We start from the raw sequence: 26440 nt of genomic DNA, 5'->3' as shown, positions 1-26440 counted from the left end.
ATTAAGTTTTTAATTACTAATAAGAAAATTGATAAGCAATCTTACTAAGTAGAACTAAAAATTAGAGATATGCCAGTAAAAGAAGCAAAAAGTGTAGTTTTGTTGTTGGTTTGGTTTGGTTTGGTTTGGTTGAGTGTTGCTAGCATCTTGGAATTACTTGCTTGAGCCTGGTCAGAGAGAGTTCTGAGCAGTCTTTGGAAGTCTCTTAGGTCCACATGGAAGAGGACCTGGTTTCCATGCATCAAGTATACTGAGTAGAGACAATTCCTAGGATAGGGAAAGGGTTTTAATGGTGGATGCAATATTACCTCCATTACTGGTTTCCAAAGCAGCTAACGAGAGAAGACATAATCTTCACTTGGGTCACAATGCTTGAAAACAAGTCCTAAAAATGTAGGATAAGGATGAAATTGTCTCTAAGGAACATTGGAAAAGATACTGTTTGAGGATGTTTTTATTGACATTCCCACAACTGAAATCCTTCTTTGTAAACATCATTTGTAGAAAGTTACTTGAATGGTGGCAAACCAGGAATATTTCCCCAGTTGGTTCAAAGGTTAAAAGTTAAGATTTTTTAAAAAAAGAACATGAAGCATTTGGTGTGATCTTAACCCCTGCTTAGCAAAGATTAGTGACCCAAGGATTAAAAACAAAAAAACAAAAACAAAAACTCCCATCCACTACCCCCACACACATACACCATGCAGCCAGAATTTCTGCCTTGAGCTCAAGAATTATCATTTAGGACTGAAGGTATTTATAATGAAGCTATCTACATTTCAGGTAAAAAACTTTCTTTCGCCGGGTGTGGTGGTGCACGCCTTTAATCCCAGCACTTGGGAGGCAGAGGCAGGTGAATTTCTGAGTTCGAGGCCAGGCTGTTCTACAGAGTGAGTTCCAGGACAGCCAGGACTACACAGAGAAACCCTGTCTCAAAAAAAAAAAAACTTTCTTTCAAATAAAATCTTTCAAACTTTGTTTATGTGTTACAAGTCAGTCTTAAAAGTCAATGATGTCTTCTATAGCAGTGTCCTCCCCTATATTTTTTCTGTAAGATTGTGTTTATGCTGCTTGTTTTCATATTTTAAAAAGGGAGTTACTGATAAGATTATGTCAGAGGCAAACATAACCACTGGGCACGTCATCTGCCACCACCGCTTCTTCACACAAGGACCTTGGTCGACATAGGACTGATGGATGCGCATGCAGAAATTTATTACAAAAAGAAAGCATAGGGGGAGAATAAAGGAGAAAGGTGAAGGCATTCATGTGGGGGGCTCAGAGCATTCATTTGAGGGAGGGTCTAAGAGCAAAGCTGTGTGATCTTTCTTTAGATGTTTGAAGGCAGACTGGATTTAGAATTGGGTCCCAGTCTCTCTCCCAGGAAACATCTGCCACCATCAAGCCACATTCTTTTCTCATGGTACCATTATTTTAGGGAGGCTGAGGTAGATGCAGCCCTGGCATGTTGTGGAAAGGTGAGACAAACTTCAAGTCTTCGGGGGAAAAATCCAAGGAAGCTGGAGACTCCCTAGTTGTCACAAACGATGTTAATGCCCATCAGGTTAGAAACAGCACCAGTCCCTTGATGACCGAGTTGGGATGACTGTGAAGTCAGGCAAAAGTCATCGACACAGTGCAAGTTGTTCAGGCTATTCAAGAAACTGTGTAGAATAAGTTCCATTGATTCATTTAGTTTTCTGTCAGCAAGAAATGTCAATCTGTCAACTGATAGCTGTGGACACTCATTGACCACATGACTGGATTTTCAGCTTCTAAAGGGTAGACATGGAATTTTACCTATATTGATTCCCAAATGCCAATTTATATACCTGCCAGTTGTGACATAAAGGTTTTTTGACTGAATGGAAAGAGTCTTGATGCCTTTTTAAACCAACAGTGCAGAAGCATATTAGAATGTTGGTGAATAATAGTAATACATGTGATGTTATAGCCCAGCCATGTACATCATTCATAACCTACTCCATGACACACTTTTTAATAGAAATACAATTTGTTGGGGAGATGGCTCAGAAAGTGCTTGTTGTGCCAGCCTGATGACTTGAGTTTATGTAAAAGCTGGAGGTGATACCACAAGTGTCCATAATTGCCAACACATCACAGTTCCAGGTTTATCACTCCAGTTATCTGTCCTTCAGTGGGTGAAGCTTTCCAGCAGTGGATTCCTGTGGGTGCAATACATCATCATTTCAGTGAATTCTATCCATCTATACATATTCAGTCGACCTTAAGTAGATTTTTCACTGTACTTTTTAAAGGATCTTTTTCATGTAAGTGACTTTTTTTTTAATGTGCACTGTTATTTTTTTTTCCTGCATTCATGTCTGTGAGAGGGTGTCACATTCCCTGGGGACTAGAATAACAGACAGTGGTAAACTGCCATACAGGGTGCCTGGAATTGAATTTTGTTTCTCTGAAAGAACAGTCACTGTTCCTAAGCACTAAGCCATCTCTCCAGACCCAAGAGTGACCTTTAGTATATCAGCATTTCCCTTTATACCTCATGGGATTTTAAGCTTTTCTCTCATTATTTAAATTGTCTCTTTCAAGCAACAGTTTAAATCTAGTGATCCATTTTGCTTTCAAGTCATACTAGCTTTATCTAAAAATGCTGTATTTCTACTGGGACTTCTGGAGGTCATTCAGTGGGTTGAAACACTTGATGTGTTCTCTAGATGAGCTATATACCTCAGACTTATGGGGTAAGGTTGTTGGGGTGGACCCCCAAATTCTTAACTGGCTTTAATGTACTTTTTTTACCCAAATGCCAACACATTTTTCTCTTTTACATATCATAAAATATCTATAGCCCCAATATACATATACATTTAAATTTGTTTCATGGCTACTATAAAGAACAGACATAGGAATCAGGAACAACAAAATGCTATTGTTAAATGTCAAGTTTAAAAGGGAATCCTGGGAAGGACATGGAGGGCCCCTCGGGAGCTGAAGATAACATAACTGTGTGGCCCAGCAAGCCCTCTACTGGGTATATTATCCAAAGACATGAACATGGAGATGTGTCTATATATTCATTGTGGTGATGTGAATGAGACTGTCCCCCATCAGCTCACAAGTTTAATACGTGGTCCCCAGTTGGTGGGTATCTGGGTGGGTTTAGGTGGCCTTGCTGGAGAAAGTTTGTCATTGGAGGCAGTGTTTGAGGTTTTGAAGGCTCAGGGCATTCCCAGCTTGCTCGCTGTTGATGCTGGTGGTTTAAGATGTACATCTTGTCTTTCCTGCTCTAGCAGCTAGGCCTTTCTTCTTCCATTATGGGCTCTAACCCTCTGGAATCATATGCCCTGATCAATCTTGTCACCATGACAATGGTGTTTTATTACAGCAATAGTAACTAATACACCAGCATTCACAGAAGCCTTAGTTACAATAAAGACAGAAGCAACTCAAGTGTCTGTTGACAGAGGAGTGGACAGTGGCATGTCTACACAATAAGATATCACAGCTTCTCTAACAAATGATTAATATGGATGATGGGTGTAGACATTAAATCAGGCAATCCAGTTCCAACAGACAAACTAGGATTGTTCTCTAAATGAGGTACCTAGAGGTGACATTTCCAGACACAGACAGCAGAGTGGCAATGCATAAGGCAGTGCTGTATTGGGCATAGCATGTGTGTGCAGTGCCCACAGAGGACAGAAGATGGCATTAGATCCTCTATAACTAGCTTTAGATAGGTGTAAGCGACAATTAGGTGCTGGGAATCAAATCTGGGTCCTTTACAAGAGCAGTCAGGGCTTATAACCACTGGCCCATCTCTCTAGCTCCCAAAACATCTTTTTAATATTTATTCTTATTTATATTTTTGTGTATGAGTGTTTTGCCTACAGGTATGTAGGTAAACCATGTGCATGCAGGATCCTCAGAGGCCATAAGAGGGTGTCAGATTCCCTAGAAAGGAATTACAGACAGTTGTAAGCTGCTACATGGGTGCTGAGAACCAAACCCAGGCCCTCTGGAAAAACAGCCAGTGCTCATAACCACTGAGTCATCTCTGCAGTCCCTCAACATTTTTTTTTTAACTACTTGGCTACTAGAGAGGACTTTATTCATGTGCAGGTATTGCAGGACTCTTCCTAGGGAAACATAAATGCACTCTCACCACACTGGTAACATACCAAAGATAGGATTCCACTTTATGTCTAGCTTAGTGAACCAGCTGGCCTACTGGCCTTCCTGAGGCTTGACTGAGGTCACTTCCAGGAACATGCCCAACTCAAAGTCTGCTTGCTGCATCACTAAAAAGTCCACTCACATGGGTGATGGCTACTTCCCTGTAGCTTCTTGTACAACCTGCAGGCTGCTCTATGGAACATTTTTCTTTCCCCTCAACTGTTCAGCACAGAGTGACTCCTGCACAGACTCCTACTTGGGCTGCTTGAGTCTTGCTTATGTTTCCTTAGTTCTTGAGTCTAATGAGCCCCCTTCCTTATGAAATGCTTCAGTCAACTGCATAAATAACTAAAATGTAACTTTTAAAGCAAAACTGTATACCAGCTAATGTCACAGATGATGGAAGCCTCAAGCCACTTGCTTTTGTTGTTTTTGTGGATTCTGGTTGTTATCATTGTTAGCCCAGGCAGTCTTGAACTTGACATCTTCCTCTTGCTGCCTCCTGAGTGCTTGGACTGCACGCCTGCACCACCACGCCCTATACGGGTTTCTTGCTTAACCCAAATCTGCTAATCCCGTTCAATATTTGATAAAGCCTCAAACACGGATGACAAATTAAGTGCTGTTTCAGCTCTGTTTGACTCAAACCCATGTCACTGTGAACAAGAAGGCAGGCTGTTCACAGATCTGTAATTGCCCCCCCCCTCCAGTCCTGAATATAGCCAGTCTGTAAGATGCACAGCACAACATGAATATAAAATACACAATTAATATAAGATGCACACTAAAGGAAGTTTAATTAATGAATGAACCTCACTGAAGCATTAGTCTCCATGGTCAGTAGAGCCTGAAGCTGTCCAAATAGTAGATTTTTATGCTTCTTTTATAATCTCCATATATCACAGGGCAAGAAATTAATTTTGTTTTGTTTCAATGTCATTACTAGATTAATGATTGTCATGTATGGAGCCTGGCTATAGGATGTTCCCAAACGCACAGCCGTGTATTGTCTTAAAAAAAATGAACAGAATCATTTTTCTTTGAAGAAATATGATTAAACTGGGGTATCAGAGAGATTACTTTTCTCGGAATATAGGGAGCACTAACTGTGTTGGGTTGACAGCCATGAAATGAGAATTAGAAACAAAAATGCCCTCTTTCCTGTCATAGCTTCTCCAGATAGGGGCACCATTTTAATTTAGGAAACCTTATTGAACAGCCTGTGCGTAAGAAAGGAACTTTAATTACAGTTGGGGATAAATGACCCCCACTTAAAGCCAGGGATATTTGCATGTAGCATAGGCAAATAGACATATTTTGAATTGTAAATAGTTTCCAAATTAGCATTTTACTTTTACTTCATACATAAGGTGACATTCCAATGGAGGAAGTTTTTATTTAATAAAAATTATAAAATGTGACTTCAACTAATCTTTATTAAGTAGATCTTGTCTGCATGACAAGGTGGGCAGGAGCATAGCAATGGCAGGCCTGAGCCTCAGGGGACAGAGGACTGACTACTTACCTCCCTTGCTACACTGCAACTCAGACACAACAGAAAACAACACATAGCAGGAAAAACACAACCCACAGGAGCCAGTCATACACACAGAACAAACGAAACACAAAATCTCAAACTTCATCAGAATGTAAAAATGGTATCTGCATATGTTAATTATGGTTTTTACTGTACTAGACACTGAACTCAGGGTTTCAGAGATGCTAGGCAAATGTGAAGACTTGCTTGCAGGGTTGTAGGCCTGCATCTGCTCTACCACTGGGAACAGCAGCTTGGGGAGGCACAACGCTGGGAGTTTGATTGCACTTATCCCACACCACTGCTAAGGCACCGCTCTGGGGGTGGAAAAGTGCAGTGTGAGACATGGGTACGCTGGGACTGGTTGGGGGTTGGGGGAGTCCCAGGGCCTGTGACAAGGCTAGGGTCGTGGTGTTCTCTGACTCTTGAACATCTGGGCACCGCTGGGAGTTTCAGAAGAGCAGAGAATGGAGTCTGGCCTGTGGGCTAGAGGGCAGGATCTAGCCTGGGGCAGGGGTTAGAGGGGGAGAACAGGGGAGTCCTGGCTTGTCCCAGCAGAGAGATTGTCCTTAGCTTGGAAGATGCAGGCTTGGGGGTGGCTGTGGCTAGGAGCACAGAGAGGCCTTCTACAGGAGATTAGGCTGCAACTCTGTAAGCAAAGGCTTTCATCATTAATCCCCACAGCAAATCTTGGTAAAAAGAGACAGTCCATGGTTCTAAACAGTTTATTGTCATGGCAGAAAATGGATGCATAAAATCATACCCCATTTCTCAGTGTGGGTTTGAGATCAAATAACTTTACTTTTCTATTGCTAGGACAAGACACCATGACCAAAGCAACTTATAAAAGGAAACAGTTAACTGGGGGCTTGCTTACAGTTTCAGAGGGTGAGTCCATGATCATCATGGCAGGCAGCATGGTGGCAGGCAGGCAGGTGTGACACCAGAGCAGTAGATGAGAGCTCACATCTGATGCACAAGCAGGATGCAGAAAAAGGGAGACAGAGCCTGGTGTGGGTAATGTAAAACAACTTCTAATAGGATGTGTGTGTGTGTTTTTTTTTTTTTCAAGCCCATACATTCAAACAATTATTTCAGCATTCAATCAATATAAAAATTCTATTTTATATTCTTTTACTTCAGGCTAAGGCGTCAAAATCTGGTGTCCATTTTATGCTTGAAGCAACTGAGGAGAGTTTTCAAGTGCTTCTTCCCAGCTTTGCGCTGCTTGAGGACACCACAGGAGAAGCAGAGCTTTAGAACTTGCTTCCTACAAGTGTTGTCTGAGGATCTGCTGCTTGGCAGGATACTGTTAGAAATGCAGAACCTTGGGCTCTATTTTAAGCATAGCAAATCACAACCTGCATTTTAAGGTTCTCAGCTGTATTCTGTGCATTTCAAAGTCCACAGAGTATCAGTGGAGACAGGGGGTGTCTGAATGCTGAAATCCTCCAATGGACATTTAAGAACCAACTATGGTCAGGATCTGGGAACAATCACAACCTAAGGACAAAAAGGAGTAACCTGTTGCCAGTTTGAGTATTTGTTTCTTAGCCTTCAAAATGAAGCTAATCTTTTCCATCTTTCTGGATGATGTTAGGACTGTAGGTAGTAGTAAAGAAATATGGACGGGGTGCCTGACCTCTAAGATGTGGAAGGTTTCACAGAGTAGATGTGGTAATGAGGCATCAAGCCTTTAGGCTTCAAGATTTTAACTATAAGGAACACAAATGAGGCTCTGAGGAAACTGGCCAAGCTGAGGGACTTGCAGAACGCTGCTGATGCTGCACATTACTATCCTGTCAGACAGGATTTACTTAAGGAAGAATGGGGGCTGGGATGTGGGGGCAGTCCCATGGGGTTAGTGCAGGTGCTAGGAGTCACATAGCATGATCTTGAGCCAACTCTGGCTTCCCACATCAAAACAAGCTCATAGTTTTGAACACCTGGTTTGGTTAGGAATTAACACTGTAGAAAAGATGAAACCAGTGGTCCCTTGACCATGTAACATTTGGTCTTTTCACTGAGCTGGCATGTTGGATCAAGACACCCTATTCCAGCTGTCAAACTATGTCACCTAGGAATGTTCATCAGCTGCACACAACTCAGCCCTGAGAACTGGAAACATAGTAATGTTTTTGTTGGAAGATTCACCATCCCCACCTTTTCCAAGGTCTTTTTGTCAAGAATGTCAAGTACTTCTAGAAAAGGGCTGTATGGCTGTGCAGATGCATGGGGCACAGGGGCATCCTGGGGCTTTTAGAAAAAGCCATGAATCAGAGTAGCTCATCAGGAGAAGTGATTCTGCAGTAATAGAAAACCCTAGATTTGGATTGCTCAGTATTACCAAATAGTTCTTTTCTTAGCACAGAGACTAATTAATGTCTTATGCTGCCTGCTTCTGCATCCATAAAACATGGAATTTTATTTTAATATATAAATCTGCCAGGACATTTCCAGCTATATTTTTATAATTTTATTTTATTATTCATTGGACTGAAATGTAAACTATTCTGTTTATCCATTTATAAGTGTACAGCAGCACTAAGCATACTCACAGTGTTGTGGCTCCATTGCCACCATCATCTCTAGAAACTTTCATGTTTCCCAACTGAAACAACATCACTGTTTGTAGTCTGTGCCCTGGCAGCCATCACTCTACTCTGTCTTGAGTTTCTGATGTCTGTTAGGAAGGCTTTCCTTCTCCAGTCAATTCTCCTCATTCTTTTAGCAGAGGTCAGCTGACTGTACAAGTATGCATCCATTCTAGGCTTTCTATTCCAGAGCTCATTTAGTAGCAATAATTGTCATTATTTAGTAGAACTATGAGATACGGTAAATTCCTTAATTTTTTTTTTAATTCAGATAAAAATTTCCAGAAGTGTTAAACAGTTCTCAAGTCTCACGGTTTTAAAAGTGTGACAGTACAAAAATGCATTGGTATTTTATACCGCAATATTTGTAACTAAGAAAAAAAATCCTTTAAAACAGTTTCTGGTTTAATGACAAGTTTTCTTTTTTAAGGCAGCAGCTCCTACATTTGTGGTGATTACTTCTGTGACAAACTATAAGGTAGCTGGATTTGGCTCCGTTTACTCTGAATCTGGACTGTGCTATGGGCATTTTAATATCTTATGCAAATTATTTATTATTATTATTATTATTTTGGTTTTTGAGACAGGGTTTCTCTGTATAGTCCTGGAACTCACTTTGTAGACCAGGCTGGCCTCGAACTCAGAAATCCGCCTGCCTCTGCCTCCCGAGTGTTGGGATTAAAGGCGTGTGCCACCATGCCCAGCTTCTTATGCAAATTATTTAATCAATAATCATTTTTCCATGGCCAAGATATAAAAATAATTATTGCACACCAATCAGGACTATGGTAAAGTTTTCATGGTAAAAGTAAGCATCAGGGATCCTTTTTTTCCCATGTGACATTCTAAAGGAAATGTCGGATTCTGTGTTTATTGACTAGTAAAGCTTCGGAAGTATCTTAAGCATCAGTTTATCTAGCTGCTATCAGATGGCTGGGGTCTTTAAACCAACTATTAAATTAAAGCATTAAGATATTAAAAATCACTAAGAGTGCTTTTACAAATGCCTTCCAGAAGAGCCAACCTCACAAAATCCCATCTGATTGCATTAGGCATTTTTACCATAAGCCACAATACATTATATGTAATTTGAGTCTTTCATGCTGCATTTTTTTATCAAGTCCATTTTACTCTCAACTGTATGAAAGGTGTCCTACTGGCAGTGTGGTGTCCTCTGCCTGGGGATGTGGTGAGATAGTTCTACCCACCAGGTTCTAAGGCATCATGTGACCTTGCAGGTTCTACATATACACACATGTGGGCAACCTTAGAAGCCCCTAGGACATGGTGCTTTCATAGAGTGAAGAAAGGTTGATGAAAGGGGTCTTCACAAGTACCGGAAACAGACTCATTCAGAAAACAATGCCATCTCAAGACTCTGGCATTCAGAGATCAGAGATTGTGAGTTAGTACAAATGCTGTGATACACTGTTCTTTAACAGTGAGTGCTTTTAACAGCACAAAGGAGAAAATGGTGAATTGGGTCCGGGAAGGCTTTCCAAAGAAGGTAGCACTGATTGAGAACTTCCAGAATAAATAGAAATAAATTGTTCATTATACAGAGTAGAAAGAAGAGAACAGCTGACATACTTCAGAGTAGGTCTGTAATGTGGAGCTAGAGCCACAGCTCAGAGGGACAGCACTGGCTGCTCTGCCAGGGACCCAGGTTTATTTCCCACCACCCACAAGGTGACTCACAGCCCTGAGTTAATCCAGTTCCAGGAAACCTGACTCAAGTTCCATTTATTTCAAAGGTCAAAAGACCCATGGTAAATTTACATTCTAGTTTTAGCAATGTAGTCTTTTCACCACCAAATACATTACATGTTTTATGGAACTACAACTTAAAGAAAAGAGCACCAAAGGCAACAAAGCTATAAAAAATAGGCTATAATGAAAAACATTCTTATTAGTATCTTCCCTATCTCCTCCAGCAGCAACTGCTGAAACTAAATTACCTTGTTTTTTTCTGGTTATTTTCTTTTTCCTCTCAAGGCCAAAGTTAGTAGCTAGCAAACCCTGTATTATATATTTTACTTAAAACTGATAACATCATCATTTTATAAAAATATTTGCAGAACACCTTTTTTAATACATGAATTTATTTAATGCTTATACCCATAAAATTAACTAAAGATTCTTCTAACTCAATTATTTATGATTTTACTTGCCCCAGAAAGGCAAATGAGTCAGGATTCCTGAGCTGTCAGAATTTAATGGTATGTGTATGCCAAGATGGATGTAATTAATAAGCATGTAATACTGAAAGTATATCAAGAGCACTAAATGATTCAGAAGAAATAGACTATTTCTGGGTAATTCAAGCCTTCATGGAAAAAGAGTCATTTTACTGAGGGAAACTGTCCCACGAAGACAAACAGTAATGGAGAAAGATCATTCAAGACAAAGAGAAAAACATGAGGAAAGTCACTTAGTACTTCTTTTAAATGTCAGCAGCCCACCTGCCTTAAAATTTAAAAGCAAAAATAAAAGGAGTGTTAAGGTTTCTATTTGCTGTGATGAAACACCATGCATGTCAAAGCAACCTGCGAAGGAAAGGCTTTATTCAACTTATGCTTTCACATCACAGTTCATCATTAAAGGAGGTCAGGACGGGAACTCAAGTAAGGTAGGAACCTAGAAGTAGGACCTGATGCAGAGGACATGGAGGGGTGCTGCTTACTGGCTTGCTCCTCATGGCTTGCTCAGCCAGCTTTCTTACAGAACCCAGGGCCATCAGCCCAGGGAAAACACTGCCTGTGATAGACTGAGCCACCCCCTCTCAACCATTAATTAAGAAAATGCCCTACAGGCTTACCTACAGCTCCATTCTTATGGAGGTGTTTTCTTAATTAACTGAGGTTTCGACCTCTCAGATGACTTTAGCTTCTGTCAAGTGGACATAAGAACTATCAAGCACAAAGAAGTTGGGGATACATGTCAGTAGCAAAATGCTTGTCTAGCGTATGTAAAGCTCTACATTCTATCTCAAGTGTGTGAATAAATCCTAGCCAGCCAACTCGGTCCCTCTAGAAAAGGAAAGACTTGAAAGTTGCTGCTTAGCCCAGTGAGACTTGTGCCACACTGCCTCTCATGGGCTCATCTCGCCTCGCCCCTCATCATTCAGAGGAATGCTGCACTTGTCCCACATTTGGAGATAGCTGGCAGGAAGACATATAAGGAAAATGTCCCAGAAAATATTCCAGAGGGTCCGAGGAGAGAGACACAGCCATCTTTCTACATAGGTTATAGCTCTAATAGAAGCGTATTCAGTCCATGGGGGGGGGGGGGGGTCCTGCATTCCAAGCATGACATCAGATGTCAGAGATAAACAGGGATATATCACAAGAAGGTTGGCAGATGATTCCTTCTGATTGGCTATCATTAAATGTTAAAGTTTATCTTCCTTTAATAGAAAAGCACACATGCTTTCGGGAACTGTGAAAAAGGAGGGGGACTTATATCAGGTCCAAAATTGAACAATGTTGAATCTACTTATCTTCGGTGGCAATGGGAATGTTATCATATCTTTGGACATGTATTGTTTGAAGAACTTTAAGTGGTGTGATAAACTATTTAAAAGAAAACACTTCTGTGAGGCTGGCTGAGAAATCTGAAGAATTTACGTTAGTTTTCAAACGTGGCTGTGGTTTAAGCAGACAGAAATGACAGTATAATTAGTCACAGTGTGTGGCTAATAACAGCCCTAGGGGAGAGTTATTGCTAAATGGTGATACCTTTGGAGTTGTCTGACTAATGCCATAAATTCATCTATGTAGCACCAAAAGCACTACAGTGTAATAATGTTTATACATTTTGGATTGCTAGGGATTAACAAGAAGCTCTTAAGAAAAAAAAAGAACTAATTTAAGAGGACTTAAAATGAAGAACAGTCTAAAATTATTCATGGGCTTTGTGGCATTAAACTATATGCACTGGCCGAGGGCAATAATGAATTTGGGGAAGGTAACTTAGCATAGGTAAGTAGTAAGTAACTCAAGTTCACACATCTTTTAGTCCAGTTCCCACTCCAAGGCCCATGCTATCTGCAAAGATGACAAACTCTGCAATAATATGAAAATTTTGTATTCAGGTTTGTTTTTCTGTTTGTTTGCTTGCTTGTTTGTCCCTTCTCTTAGAGGTGTGCTGGGGACCAAAGCCAGACTCACTGGTACTAAGCCACAAGCCTGCACTGAACTGCATCCCTAGCTCCTGCTGGGCCTTCCTCTTCACATATAGCCAACCTCCATCTGCTGGCATCTCACAACAACAGATCCTCAACTTTACGAGCTAACGTACTTTTAGAAACTCAAACTAGACAAAGTTTGAAAGGCAACATGGGAAGTGAGGTTCTTGTGCGTGTTCTAATGCAATGCTGGCAAGACGAGCCTCAGAGAGAAACAACACCGTGTAAAGTTTATTAATACCTGTGAAAAACAGGCTACTGGTCAAAAAGTTATAAAACTACTGAGATACTGTTGGCAGATTGCAGAAAAAAGACACGGAAAGAATAACCAAGCTTAAGTATATTTCACTATGTGGGGCTGTATTTGGGGTCTCTGGATTTTGGTGGTGGTGGTAGTGTGTGCGTGCATGTGCCCCATTTACCAAAGCTAGAGCTGAAGAAGGTGAACATCAGATTCCTGGCACTGGAGTTACAGTTGAGCACCGCCATGTAGGTTCTGGGAACTGAACCAGGGTCCTCTGCAAATATAGCCAGTGCTCTTAACCACTGAGCAACCTCTCCAGACCAAGAAATTTTAAACAGTAGAAAGCATGTGTGCTTAACAGGAGCTGTTTATGCAGACTCAAAAGCGGTGGGTTTTCCCTGAGCTATCTCAGTCACAACCTGTTCAAATTCACTTGCAGCAATATTAGGACACAGAGAAGAACCACTCTACAGTGACCATGATTTACAAGACTGGCTATCATTCCTGTTCTTTCCACATGGCCCTGGCCATGTGTTTGCTACCCTGGGTTCTGCAGGAAATTTTAAAAAAGAAGCTACTTCCAGGCTGCCTTCTCTTAAGACACTTTCTCTTGTCTATAAAATCTTTATGTGTTTTATAAAATATCTTGCCTCTCAGCACTCTATAGTAAGGACCATCTGACTTCTTAAAAAGCCAAGACTTGGGCTGGTGAGATGGCTCAGTGGGTAAGAGCACCCGACTGCTCTTCCGAAGGTCAGGAGTTCAAATCCCAGCAACCACATGGTGGCTCACAACCATCTGTAACGAGATCTGGCGCCCTCTTCTGGAGTGTCTGAAGACAGCTACAGTGTACTTACATATAATAAATAAATAAAAAAAAAAAAAAAAAAAAAAAAAGCCAAGACTTGAGAATTTATATTAGTTGAGGCTGCATTAGAGGGAAAAGATTTAAAGTTAATAACTAATGTTGTCCTAGATGTGATGTCTCCTTATATGTTTAATTCAGCAGTGTATATAGCTGTGTGAAGAACAGGGATACAGACTATCCTTAGGACATCTGTGACAAACTCAGTAACATTTGCTCATTCCACATGGGGCTACTAGACCCAGAAGTTAACAACAGAATTGATTAATTATTACTGAGTTGTCAAATTATTTTGTAATGTTAATTGTTCTAAAATTACAAAATGTTATGTATTTGTTCTATTCCTGTTTCATTATTATTTTAGCTGTGGTAGTTTTAAAATACAGTGCCAAAGCCAGGCACTGTGGTAATGCATGCCTTTGATCCCAGGACTCTGTGAGTTCAAAGCCATCCCAGACTACATAATGAATTCCAGGACAACCAAGGCTACCGAGAAACCTGTCTCAAAAAAAAAACCAACCAAACAAACAACCATATTGTACCACATAACACAACATGTATTTAATGGCCAATTAAAACATTTTTGAAGAATAAGCTTTGGAGCCAGAAGCTGATGTATATCTACCATCCCAACATTCTATAGGCAGAGGCTCTGGAGCTGGGGCTAGCCTGGGCTACAACAGTAAGATCCTTTCTTAAAGGAAACAAAGCAAAATATTATATGGTTCAATGTCTAATACAGCATATAGAAAATTCATTCTTTTTCTCCTCAAAACATTGATGTTTTAGATATTTAAAGTACTGCTAAATATGGAATGGTTTTTGCTGATTTGAAATAATTTCTCATGATTTCCCACAGAATTTCACTAACTCTATGAAGGATTCTGAAGGTCATTATATCTTGTAAGCATTGCTGTTAATAGAAACAAGTTGATGACTTATTTCTAGCTTTAATACTGTAATATGACTCAGATATTGTAAAGGTTTTCTTAAAGTTTACACTGCTGTTGCTATAATGAATATGATTCTCTTCTCACTGCTCTTTAGCAGTTTCATTAAGGCATAAGATGTAGATATAAACAAAGTATATGCACCAGCAGTTTTAATGATCATCATCTCTTCAAAGTTCTTTTTTCTCTCTTCTTTTAGGGTCTCCATTAAGTTTATACCTGTAGTCATTATTCCAACGGTTCACTGAGATAGGTAATTTTTCATTCTATTCTGATTGCCCATCTGTAAGAGATGAACTGTGTATGTTTCCAATTTGTATTATGTGTACTGTGCATGTGTGCATACACACCTCTAAATCAGTGTGTAAGCACATATGTGAGTGTATTCTTCATCTGAAACTCAACCTTGATTGATATAGGCAATCTTCTGCCTTTTTCAGTTAAGGCAGGATCTCTCAGTCAAAATCAGAGCTCACTGATTGGCTGGGCTCCCTAGACAGCTTATTTTGAGATTCCTTTCTCCACCTTCCCAGACTAGACATGCAGGTGGGTCACCTCATCCACCTAGCCTTAATGTGGGTCCTGAGGATCCAAGCTCCAGTCCTCCTGATTTAACCAGAGTCATCTTTAGAGCCCCTATGGTATTTAATATGGTAAACTACACTCAGGTCTAGGTAATGATGGTTTAAGATAAAAGGAACCCTCTCCTTCCCAAGCTGCTTTTGCTGTGATATTTATCACAGCAATGGAAATCAGACCATAGCAGTCTGGCATGTGCCACTGCTGAATCTAACAGATGGATACGTTTAATATTTTACAAAATGCATGGGATAAGTCTATCCATATAAAGTTTGGAAATCTTAAAATGTGATGAACACCAAACAGAAAAATGTACCACCTGCTTCAGTCTTCTCACTTTAGGGCCACAGGCCCGGAATCCCAGCATTCAGGAAGCTGAGACAGCAGAATCACAAGTTCAAGGCTGGCCTCTCAACCTCCCCCTAAAAAAAGCTACAATTTACTCATGTACTCAATTAGATCAGCTAACACAGCATATAGCCTCCTACTGATCATGAGTAAGAAAAATCATTCTGAAAACACAGTAATAAATTTAATTCACCACAGGGGAACATAGCCATTAAGATGAACTCAGCAGTATTAATTCTAATTTATTTCCAAAAAACAGCTTGAAATGACAACTTCAATGTGATTTTAAAATGGACCAAAACAAAAGACCAGAGAGTCTGAGAGCCACTAAGCACATTATTAGACAGTGTGAAGTCTACAGTGTCCACTGAAAGTTACCAGAAAATTGATGAAAATCTCAGGAGAGAAAAAAAAAAAAAAAAAAAAAAAAGGCTGGTCCACACTGTGAGTCACACATAAACACAGGCACTGCCACCTAAAATGAAAATCTAAACAGCTGCACAGACCACTGACCATAGCACAGAATTGTTAAAACATTGGTGGATACGCTTATTTTTTTCCTTTTTAAAAAGTGCTTCCCTGTACAGATGTTCATTACACATTCATTTATATATAAGAAAATTTAAGAAACATTAACTAAAGAAAAATGGAACCACAAAGAAATTAATAATAGAAATTACTTTTTAAAAATGCTTTTGGAGACATGATCCCCCTACCTCTGTCTCCTGGGTGCTTAGCCTGCAGGTGTGCTCCACCACACCGAGCCTGGAAACTTCAGTTCAAAGAAAGCCTGATGAAGAAGTCCTAATTTCTGTGTCAAATATCACCAAACAATATTGAAAGTAAATTTCAGTGTCATTTCATATAATGCCTACTGACAAAATTACCCTGAATAAATAGTGATGTTAATAGCCATAGTAAATAAATATTAACCAACAACTATAATAAAGGACTCAAAATACAGCAAGTAATGTTAATGAACATGTGTATGCTCCAGTTTTACAACAAGGCTGGTTTAAAATGAAGAGGATGTGTGTTTTGTTTCATTAGTATAAATAGTTATTTGAAGATAGGGTAAGCCCCACGCTCTCCCCTGCTACCTCCCTCTGACCCTTTAAATGGAGACTCATTCAGGTTAGTGAGGAAAGGAGAGAGAGAAGGAAGGAGGGATCTCTGGACTCTGAATTTTCCCAAGTTTTGTCAGTAAAAACAATGAAGTTAGAACAGCCAATTTTGTTTTATTATTAGTTTATGTATATGCGTTTTTTTTGACTTCATGTATGTCTGTATGCCATGTGCATACCTGGCGCCATTGGAGATAAGACTTAGCCACCAAGCCATCTCTCTAGTGCCTTGTAATGGAAGTCTGAGTCATTATAAAAATACTATTTCACTTATCTTCACAGTTAGATACACTAACTTGTAATTAAAGGTAATACGGTCTTTATAGTAGTCACTCACACTTCAGTAAACGATCTAACCTTTTTAGTACTAGAAAATCACTTTTAGGAGCAACATTAGCTATGAACACGACAAGGCTATCTAGGAATATCTGTATTTCTATTGGGGACAAAGGGAATGGTTACAGAGAGCAATGCATTTTACTGATGGTTAGGGTCAAATGCCATTGTCAAACTCAGAATACAAAAACGTATTTGCGCGCTCTCGCGCTCTCTCTCTCTCTCTCTCTCTCTCTCTCTCTCTCTCTCTCTCTCGCGCGCGCGCGCGCGCGCACACACACACACACAAACCGAAAGCATTAAAGCAGTCTGTACATTTTAAATGACACAGTAGGGGTAAGGGGCAATGACTTAGTGAAAAGAAGAAACTATAAAGAAGTTACAAAAGGAAAGGGATTTTTAAAATGTTACCTTCCAGGGTGTAAAAATTTAAATGTCTGTTGAAGTGATTTTGTCCTTTTTTTGAATTACTGATTTTTAAGAAACTCTGAAGAACAGAGATGACATAATTGAGAAATTTTGTATACCTGGTGTTACAGCACCCTCTACAACAGAGTATATTATTTGAACTTGCTTCCCGAATGTGTGACTGTACAAACTTTATGGTTTTAGCGCTTAGTTTGCTCCCTTGGCACCGGCTAGAAAGGCTACTAATCTGTAGGGTTAATGTGTCAAGACAGCAATACCAGCGAAGAGCTCTCAACGAAGCAACCCTGAACTCTTTAAACTATTCCAACTGTAGGCCTTAGTCACTTAGCTCTCCTTCCATATCACCTCTCCCAGTTCTAAACTCTAGTGAACCAGCCTCTTAAAAGCCTTGTGAACTCAAATGCATGCACAGGTAGGGAAAACACTGCTGTAGTGGGGGAGGGAGGGGAGGAAGGTCCAGAGACAAGTGAGCACAGATCTGATTTCTAAGGGACATCTCACTGGCTCGCACTGTGCATCTAGATACACAAAACTCACACAATAGCTAACAGTGCTCCAAGTATATTACATCTAGACTTTTCAAATATGAACCCTTTTAAGAGGAAAGTTATGTTCACTTTCTAGCTCTGGTGGAAACTCGTTTTCTCTTATCTAAAGGAAATACGGTATAACAGCCACAGCGTTAATTTCACAGTTCTGAGATGAACCTGGTGAGACTGTCTTGTTTTAAAAACCTATTATCATTCTTCTAATGTTCAATCCCCGATACTGCTGGTTTTCGCAACACCCCCGCTTAACAGACGTAATGGAGCAAAAGCTTTTCTCCACCACAGGCTAATAACAAAAGGCTACAAAGTAAAGCCTCCTCTCGGCAAAGCCGGACATGGAGGACCTCGGTCCACGCCGAGTGAAGAACCGAAACACAGAGCCCAGAAAGGAGGAAACAAAAAGCAGAACCAGAGGGGCAGGAACTGTGTCGCCAGGGCTTGAAAAGACGGAAAAAGGCCGGCTTCCTCCCGCGTGAGGTCCGTTCCCGCTCCAGACTCCAACCATTTCCGCTCAGGGTAACCGCAAAACCCTTCCCGCGCGGGAACTCGGCGGAGGAGGAGTCTTGGGTCCCGCCCTTCTGGCGGAGCGCATAAAGCCTACCCCGGCCGCCGCCGTGTCTCTGGAATGTTCTGAAGGGAGGAAGCGCGCCCCTCCGCAGGCCAGGGAACACTCGGCGCCAGATGGCGCTACCGCACCGAGAGCCAGAACCTGCCTCTCAAGGGAGCTGGGCCGAGACGCCACCGGAAGTGAGCGCTCCGCGAGCCTCCCGGCCCGGATATCCAGCCTTCTAGCGTGTTCCCGCGCGGGGGCGGAGCTACAACCGGAACCGGACTGCGAACGCTGGGCCTCGTGGCGGAAGAGCCAGGAGGGGCCTTGGAGGCGGTGACTTCCGCTGCGCGCGCCTGGTCTGAGCGTGCACGCGAGGGGCGGGGCCTCCGCGCGGGCGCGCGGGCGCTTGCGTACTAGGAGGGCGTGGTTGCGGGAGGCATGTGCTGGTTTCTCCATCTTTGATCGCTCGCAGGCCTCGCCGGGCGGACATTAAAGTGGTGTCTTAGCAGGTTTTTGTCTGTTTTGTTGCTTCCCTCTCACAGGAGTTGGTTTCTGGCTGTAAATTCCGTTTCTGGAAATCTCTGGAACGTTAGCAATGTACAAGGTAGTCTCGAGCTGCTTTCTTGCCATTGATCCCTCCACGTTCATCCCAGTCGGTGTCAGCCCTTGCATCGTTACCCACACGAGGCTACCCGTGACAGCTAATGGCATCTAAGGACTTGGAAAGGCTTATATTACGGGCTTTTAAAGCGCTTAATTTGAGCTTTACCCTTTATTTTTGTCAGGATATTGGCACTCTGCATTCTGTGGTGTGGCTTTGCACCGAACCGTTTGTTGAAGGTTTGAACGCTGCCAGGGGAAAACCCCGCCCCTTTCCCACGTTGGCTGTGTCTGATCCAAACCCATTTTTAAGTAGCTGGACAGTACTTCACCCTGGTCCGTGGGCTTTGTTTTGATTTTAGTTGTATCGTGAGGATTATGAACTTGTATTGCAGAAAGTATTAGTGTCCACCTTTAAATATACATACACTTTCGGCTGAAAGACAGTTTCCCAAAGCTCCCAAGTTTCCCAGAAATGTCTTCAGCTTTTGGTAGATGCTTTTAGGAATTTCAGAGGTCCTTGCTGTCAAAAGATTTAAATAAAGTCAAACATAAAAAAGTAACAAAACATTCACGCACACACACTCACAAACACACAATTTTGTGTTGACCAGTTACTTCTGAGCATGGGGCCTTCCCAGAAGTGTGGTTGATACTCCATTGGGGAAAATTGATTTTACCTTTCCCAGCATTATCAGTTATCAGTTGTACATGTCTTCTGGTTAGGAATGGAACTTTGTATTCTCTAACCCCTAGTTTGTACTGGGATTTTTTCCCCCTGCTTGAACCTGTTGCGAATGAAAACTCCTGGGGGTCGGGGGGAGGTGTGTGGCAGAGACTGATTAGAATTTTAGTGCTGTGGCAAAACTGGAATGTTGCAGGTCCAGAGTTAAATAAACTACTTTATCTCTTAGTCTAGTTTTAGTCTCCTACGTACTCCAACTGCCATTCCTTAGTCAGCTTTGTGTCAGAACTAAAATCCCATGAGAGATTTTAAAAAAGAATGAAATCTGTTGGCTGATACTAGCTTCTACCAACCTAAAATCTAAGAAAGTCATCAGATGAGACCTGTAAGAAAACCTGTCCCATCTTCCTGAATTGCCTTTATGGTATTCCCACAGATATGGTTTGCATGTCTCTATTCATGATTTTCTCTGTTCTGTAAAACTAAAACTGCTTCCATATAGGAGCATGAAATTTGAGTTCCTGGGCCATGGTCACTAAAAATGGATCCTAAATAAACTATCTCTTATTCCCTTTAAGATGAGCACTCTTTTCTGCTTTGACTCTGTAGGTAATATGTGTGTTGTCACAGCCTCTGTGAGTTTATACATATATCAGCCTTGGTGTGTCTTCATGATGCTATTTTTTTTTTACTTTTTTTTTTTTTTTTTTTTTGGTTTTTTTCGAGACAGGGTTTCTCTGTGTAGCCCTGGCTGTCCTGGAACTCACTTTGTAGACCAGGCTGGCCTCGAACTCAGAAATCCGCCTGCCTCTGCCTCCCAAGTGCTGGGATTAAAGGCGTGCACCACCACACCCGGCTATTTTTTTTTTTAATGCTCTTTAAAGAGAGCTAATGGAGTAGAAACGTTAAGGTAGAAAATGCACAGGTGTGGCATCATGAGTGGAGACAAGTGGATGATCTGCTGTAGGCAAATGAGAGCCTGGTAACTCTGCCTTCATTTTGTATGCCTGTATCTTCTTTCTCCTCCTCCTCCCCCTCCTTATCATCATCATCATTATACTCATTCTCATCATCCTGTCCTTTTTCTCCTGCGACTCAGACTCCTGCTTAACTCTACAAAAACATGCTACTCTGGCACCCAAGGAGAATCTGCTTACCCTGTCTCACTATTGTCATTTGAATGGTGCCATGTTACGTTTATGTAAGGGCCAAGTAGAAAATATGAGCAGCATTGTAGGTCACTCAGAAGAGGTCAGAAATAGGAAAAGGTTGAGGGAAGCTCATATGCCTGAGGGAAGCTATACTAGATTTTCAAAATCTTCATGATGTGGAGACTAAGGTAAGTTGGTGATAGATCTGAAGAGAGATTGACTTGACCTCATGTCAGTGGTCTCCTAGAACCCATATAATTTCCAGCTTTCTGCACTTCACAATTTAATTCAATAAACCTTGACCATGCATGGCTCTGTTAAATGCTAAACATGACCCTAAAGGGCTAGGATGAAAAGCATTGAGGAAGTGACTTGCCCCAAATTAACTTGTCCATTTTATCAAAAACTATCCCAAGCATATCTGCAACAACTTCATCATCCATATTATTCATGTATTCAACTTGGTGGTGTTTGTCCTCTTACTAATATTTATTTCATGCTGAAATAATTTTTTGAAACCTAAAGTAAAATCTACTATCATAGAACAAAATGAAATTTGATTGTTTAACCCAGAGCAAAACATAATAGGAAGAAGCTCCAAGATAGCATCTTCATGGGCAATTACATTATTGACAAACCAGAGCTGTATAATGTGCAGTTCCACATAAAATAAAAAGTAGCAAAAGAGAGTGGAAGTCTGTGGTGTTCATGATGAATCACATGATTACAGGTCAATCCATCAGTGCCTAAAATGTGAAGAGGAGAAAATTTCGTTTTTATTTTTATTGTATGTGTACAGCTGTTTTGCCTGCATTGCATGTACATGTTTACCACATGTGTGCCCAATGCCCTTGGAGGCTGGAAGAAGACAGCAGATCCCCTGAAACTGGTGTTATAGATGTTTTTAAGCTGCCTTATAGGTGCTGGAAATTGAACCTGGGACCTCTGGCAGAACAACCAGTGCTCTTAATGACAGAGCCATATCTTCAGTGGCTTCTTTAAAGAGGTAAAACAGGCCATATTTCAGTTGTGTGTTCATTGAAAAAATCTGCTGAATTTTCATTTTGAACATCTAGAATTGCCCTAGCCCAAATGAAAAAAAGTTAAAGCTCCTTAAATGCCAGAAACTTGGTGTCAGCTCTGACCATGCCAACCCTAGTGTCCATTTCATTCCTCCCTCACCAGGAGACATGTTAATTATGCAATGAGTGTGGCCTGAGTAATGGACACCATTCTCAGATCCATAGGACACTCCTAATAAGAAGGCATGTTTCAGAATCAAAAATCCAACTTTCCTTACTTGATAGTTTGTTTTTAATTTTCATAATTGGTAGAACTAAATAAATACAGCTTTTATAAAAATAAAAATTTTTAAAAAGGGTAGTTTTTCACACGTATTGACCAGAAGTGGTTCAAATGGCATTGTGTCATTGACATTCCTGAACCTTTGTCTGGAAACACACAACAAACGTATATAATCACAACAGTTACTCATCCTATGTGCAGCATTGTATATCCCCCATTTGAGTTGCCAGTTCTTTATGACACTGTACTTCAGTCATCATATCAAACCTTTAGCATACACACCTTAAGGAGTAAGTGTCAACTCTAGAATCTTGTTCCACTGTGTTAGTGTTTGTAGAGTCACCAGTTGATCTTATTGCTGGGGTTTTACATCTACCTCAACATGTTCCTTAAAGAATTGCTCAGCCCTGCATTCCAATAATTTGTGTAGATTTTTCTGACAGTTCTCTTGCCTTTCATAGTATGTTACATGGAATGATGAAAACAAATATGCCTTTCTTTCTCTGAATGGGGTTATTGTGGAGAAATATGAAGAAGCCATAAATAAGAGTGCAAAGACCCCTTTGTCCCCAACACACAAACAGTCATATTGAGGGCTGGACACACAAGCACCAGTTCTTCTGATAACAGAAACAATATGACTTCTTATGCTCAAAGTTAAAACTGGTCTTGGTACTTTTGGGGACTCTTCCCTCTCTAGAGCCTTTAAGGCATCTCTTTATGTGAATGTTATAGTTGAGCTATTTTTAGAAAGAATAAATAAAATTTTTTCTCTGAATTGTCTCTCTCTTGAAGTTTTGTTTTGATTTTTCTGGTAGAAACATGAATTTGCTTAAGTGTACTAATACTAAATTATTCAAAAATAATTTCTTCCAAGAGACTTTTTTCTTCAAAAATAGGCATTAAATTCAAATGAAGATGGACTGAAGTTTTCACATAATATTTCTTTTTAACGTTTATTGTTAGCCAGGCATATCCTAGTTTATGTAATACACTCATTTGGCTTTTCCTAGTCTTTCTTCACACTTGGAAATTTGGGAAAAAAGGAGTCTTTATATCAAGAGCAATACATTTAAATTTTCTCTGATTTGTATATTGGTTTAATAATTTGCTTGTGGTAAATAGTTTGAAAGATGGAAGGCTATTACTTGTAAAATAACCAAAGAACAGTAAGTTCTCTGGCAGTGTAAAAGTACTCAGTCCTATTCTCGTGGCTCTGCTACATTGAGTGACTAGATTAAGAAGGGGAATGTGTCCAGAGACCATTGGGGTTTTATTACCGTATCATGGTCTCCTTTTCTTTAGTTGCTGTTGTTAAATAGCCATCTTTTAATGTTGGTTTAGCCAGGTATTCTATGTATAAAGGAACTGTAATGAAAAATGAAATGGTTTTTCTTGTTAGATGTGGTCTCAATTGCAGGCATAAAAAAATGCAATAACAACATAAAACATGTTTCAAATATCCTTAAAACAAGGATTCATGACAAGAAATTCTTTTAAAATGCTGAATTTCAAAGTCAACCTTTTAAGCTCCATTGAGAAGCAGATCAAGAGCTGCAGAGATGACTCAGCTGCTGCTTCCTCAGGGGACCACTTACTGCTGCCTGTAACCCTAGCTCCAGTGTGATCCCATGCCTCTGTATCTTTAGGGACCTACACATGCATGTGTGTGTGTGTGTTTTAAAATATGGAAAACTCTCTTCTGTCTTACTTCTTGTCCATACATTTTCCTTGCCTTGTGTAAAACATTCTTAACAGGGGTTGAGGCAGCTCCAGAGAGAAAGACACACACACACACACACACACACACACACACACACACCACCCCTGAAGTCATGTGGCTCTCATTACACTGAACTAAAAAAGGAAAGCATTCCGAAGTCTGATATTTTTAAAGCCTCAAGTTTTGTGGTAAGTGGTCTAGGTGGGACCTAAATTTGTGAAATGATCTGTTCACAAAGAGAAACCTGATAGTGATAGTGGAATCAGTGTATTAGTTAGGGTTTTGCTGCTGTGAACAGACACCACGGCTAAGGCAACTCTTATAAGGACAACATTTAATTGGGGCTAGCTTACAGGTTCAGAGGTTCAGTCTATTATCATCAAAGAAGGAACATGGCAGCATCCAGGCAGGCATGGTGCAGGAGGAGCTGAGAGTTCTACATCTTCATGTGAAGGCTGCTAGCAGAATACTCACTTTCAGGCAGCTGGGATGAGGGTCTTAAAGCCAACACTCACAGTGACACACCTACTCCAACCAGGCCACACCTACTCCAACATGGTCACAGCCCCTAATAGTGTCACTCCCTGAGCTGAGCATATACAAATCACATTCCACTCCCTGGCCCCCATAGGCTTGTTGAAACATGAATCTATAGGGGCCATACCAAAATTCCCAAAGCAAGATAGGAAACTAGCTGGGCAAACTCTAAACTCTGTATCTCCATGGCTGATGTCAAAGTGGTCTTCAGATCTCCAACTCCTTTTTCATCATTGTTGACTGCAACAAACTTCTTTCTCTTGGGCTGGTTCCACTCCCTGTTAGCAGCCTTCCTCAGCAGATAGCCCACAGCTATGGCATCTCAAAAATCTTGGGGTCTCCAAGGCAACTTTAATGTTACAGCTTCTTGTTTCAATGTCTGGGATCCACACATGATCTTCTGGGCTCCTTCAAAGAACTGGTGTCACTTCTCTAGCTTTGCCCTCTGTAGCACTCTAAGCTCAGGTTGATCCACTCCACTGCTGCTGCTGTTCTTGGTGATCATCCATGGTGCTGGCATCTCCAATACACTGGGGTCTTCCGCTGCAACTAGGCTTCACCAATAGCCTGTCATGGGCTCTCTTCATGGTGCCAAGCCTCAAATCCTTTGCATGACCCCTTCAGTCATGAGATATCAACTACAACTGAGGCTATACCTTCTCCAATGCCACTCGAAGCGCCACTCCCTGGGCCGAGCATATACAAACCATCACAGTCAGATTAGCAACAGATGACTACAGAGGACTTTCTTGCTCCCACAGTCCTATGGTGATATCATTATTCCATGTACAGCTGCTTAATTAATTACCAATTTAAAAATACATTAACAGAGTAATGATTAAAGAAAGCATAAGACATGACCTTCTCTTATAGGGTTTTTAAGTGTAACTAAAGGGGAAAAAACTGCTCATAAGATAATTCATAAAAAGTGTGCAGTAACCTCGTGTAACTTAGAGCTTGGTAGCCAATGTTTGTTAAGGTGTGGTGTATGCCCAGTTCTCACACATTCATCTCTGTTGTCCTCACTGCTTGGGAAGCCTGTCAGTGGGGAAACAACATTTGGGTGTCTTTCTATATCTCATTATTATAAACAATAACATTTGGCAAAAGTATTCAAAAGGAGGGGAGTTAAGAACAAATTAAGAAATGTTGGAATATTGGTGGCTATTTTACATGCTTAATTCTTCCATCCATCCATCCATTCAGTCATCTATCCATCCATCCATCTCTTTCATCTGCCAACCATTGGCCAAGCATGTAGAAAACGAATACATGACTCTGTAAAAAAAAAAAAAAATTGTATCTAGGAAGGGAGAGTTAGGAAGATACTAGCACAAGGTTTTAAAACAAAAGAATTTGCAAGATTAGTACGGGGCTACAGAATAAAAGAGCAAAGACATATGTTCTTAGGAAGAGCAAGAGTTCAGAGAGGGTGGGCCTTATACCAGTTATGAAGGGAGGACAGGCATATTCCAGGGGAAGGCATGAAGACACAAAAACCCAGCATATTCAAAGTAGAATAAGAATTTTCATCTGACACCCTGATGGTGCCTAGGAATGATGGCTGCAAAGATGTACAAAGGCGAAAGATGTATGAATTAGAAAGCACATGCTGAGGGGTCAGAGTCTTCACTGCAGGGAGTGGGAACTGTGTAGGTTACATTCTAAGTGAAGCAAGGATGCTAAAAAATACAGAGAGATTATATAATTGTCAATTGTGTGTTAAAATGTGTGTGTGTTCTTAAATGTTCCAGAATATTTCAAAATTAAACAATTATCTAGCTTTGCTTTCCCAATAGAGTTGGGCATTCAGTAATGCCTAATTTTTGGTACATTTTTTATGTTTAAACATCTTAGAAAAAATTCCAATCTCTTTTTATGAAAGTTATGGCTTAATAAGAAAATTGCACTGTCAGTTTCTTGTACTTCATTAGCTGATTTTCTGATGCGGCTAAGTTGTAGATCTTGGGCTCTTGTTAGGACGACCTTGG

General features: G+C 40.7%; 1 long non-coding RNA gene across 1 annotated transcript; it reads right to left on the bottom strand.

Moving 5' to 3' along the window:
• Positions 1-991: 991 nt before the first annotated feature.
• LOC147005420 (uncharacterized) lies at positions 992-18653 on the bottom strand. Its single transcript, XR_015047033.1, has 3 exons — positions 18500-18653; positions 6573-6664; positions 992-2186 (listed from the first exon to the last, which is right to left on the bottom strand). It is a non-coding gene; the product is annotated as an uncharacterized LOC147005420 (long non-coding RNA).
• Between the last annotated feature and the right edge of the window lie 7787 nt (positions 18654-26440).

Source organism: Mus caroli, unplaced genomic scaffold (genome assembly GCF_978045245.1).
Source record: "Mus caroli unplaced genomic scaffold, Mus_caroli_1 scaffold_4, whole genome shotgun sequence".
NCBI lineage: Eukaryota > Metazoa > Chordata > Mammalia > Rodentia > Muridae > Mus > Mus caroli.
The sequence above is the reverse complement of the archived record's forward strand: the minus strand, read 5'-3'. Positions and strand labels throughout refer to the sequence as shown.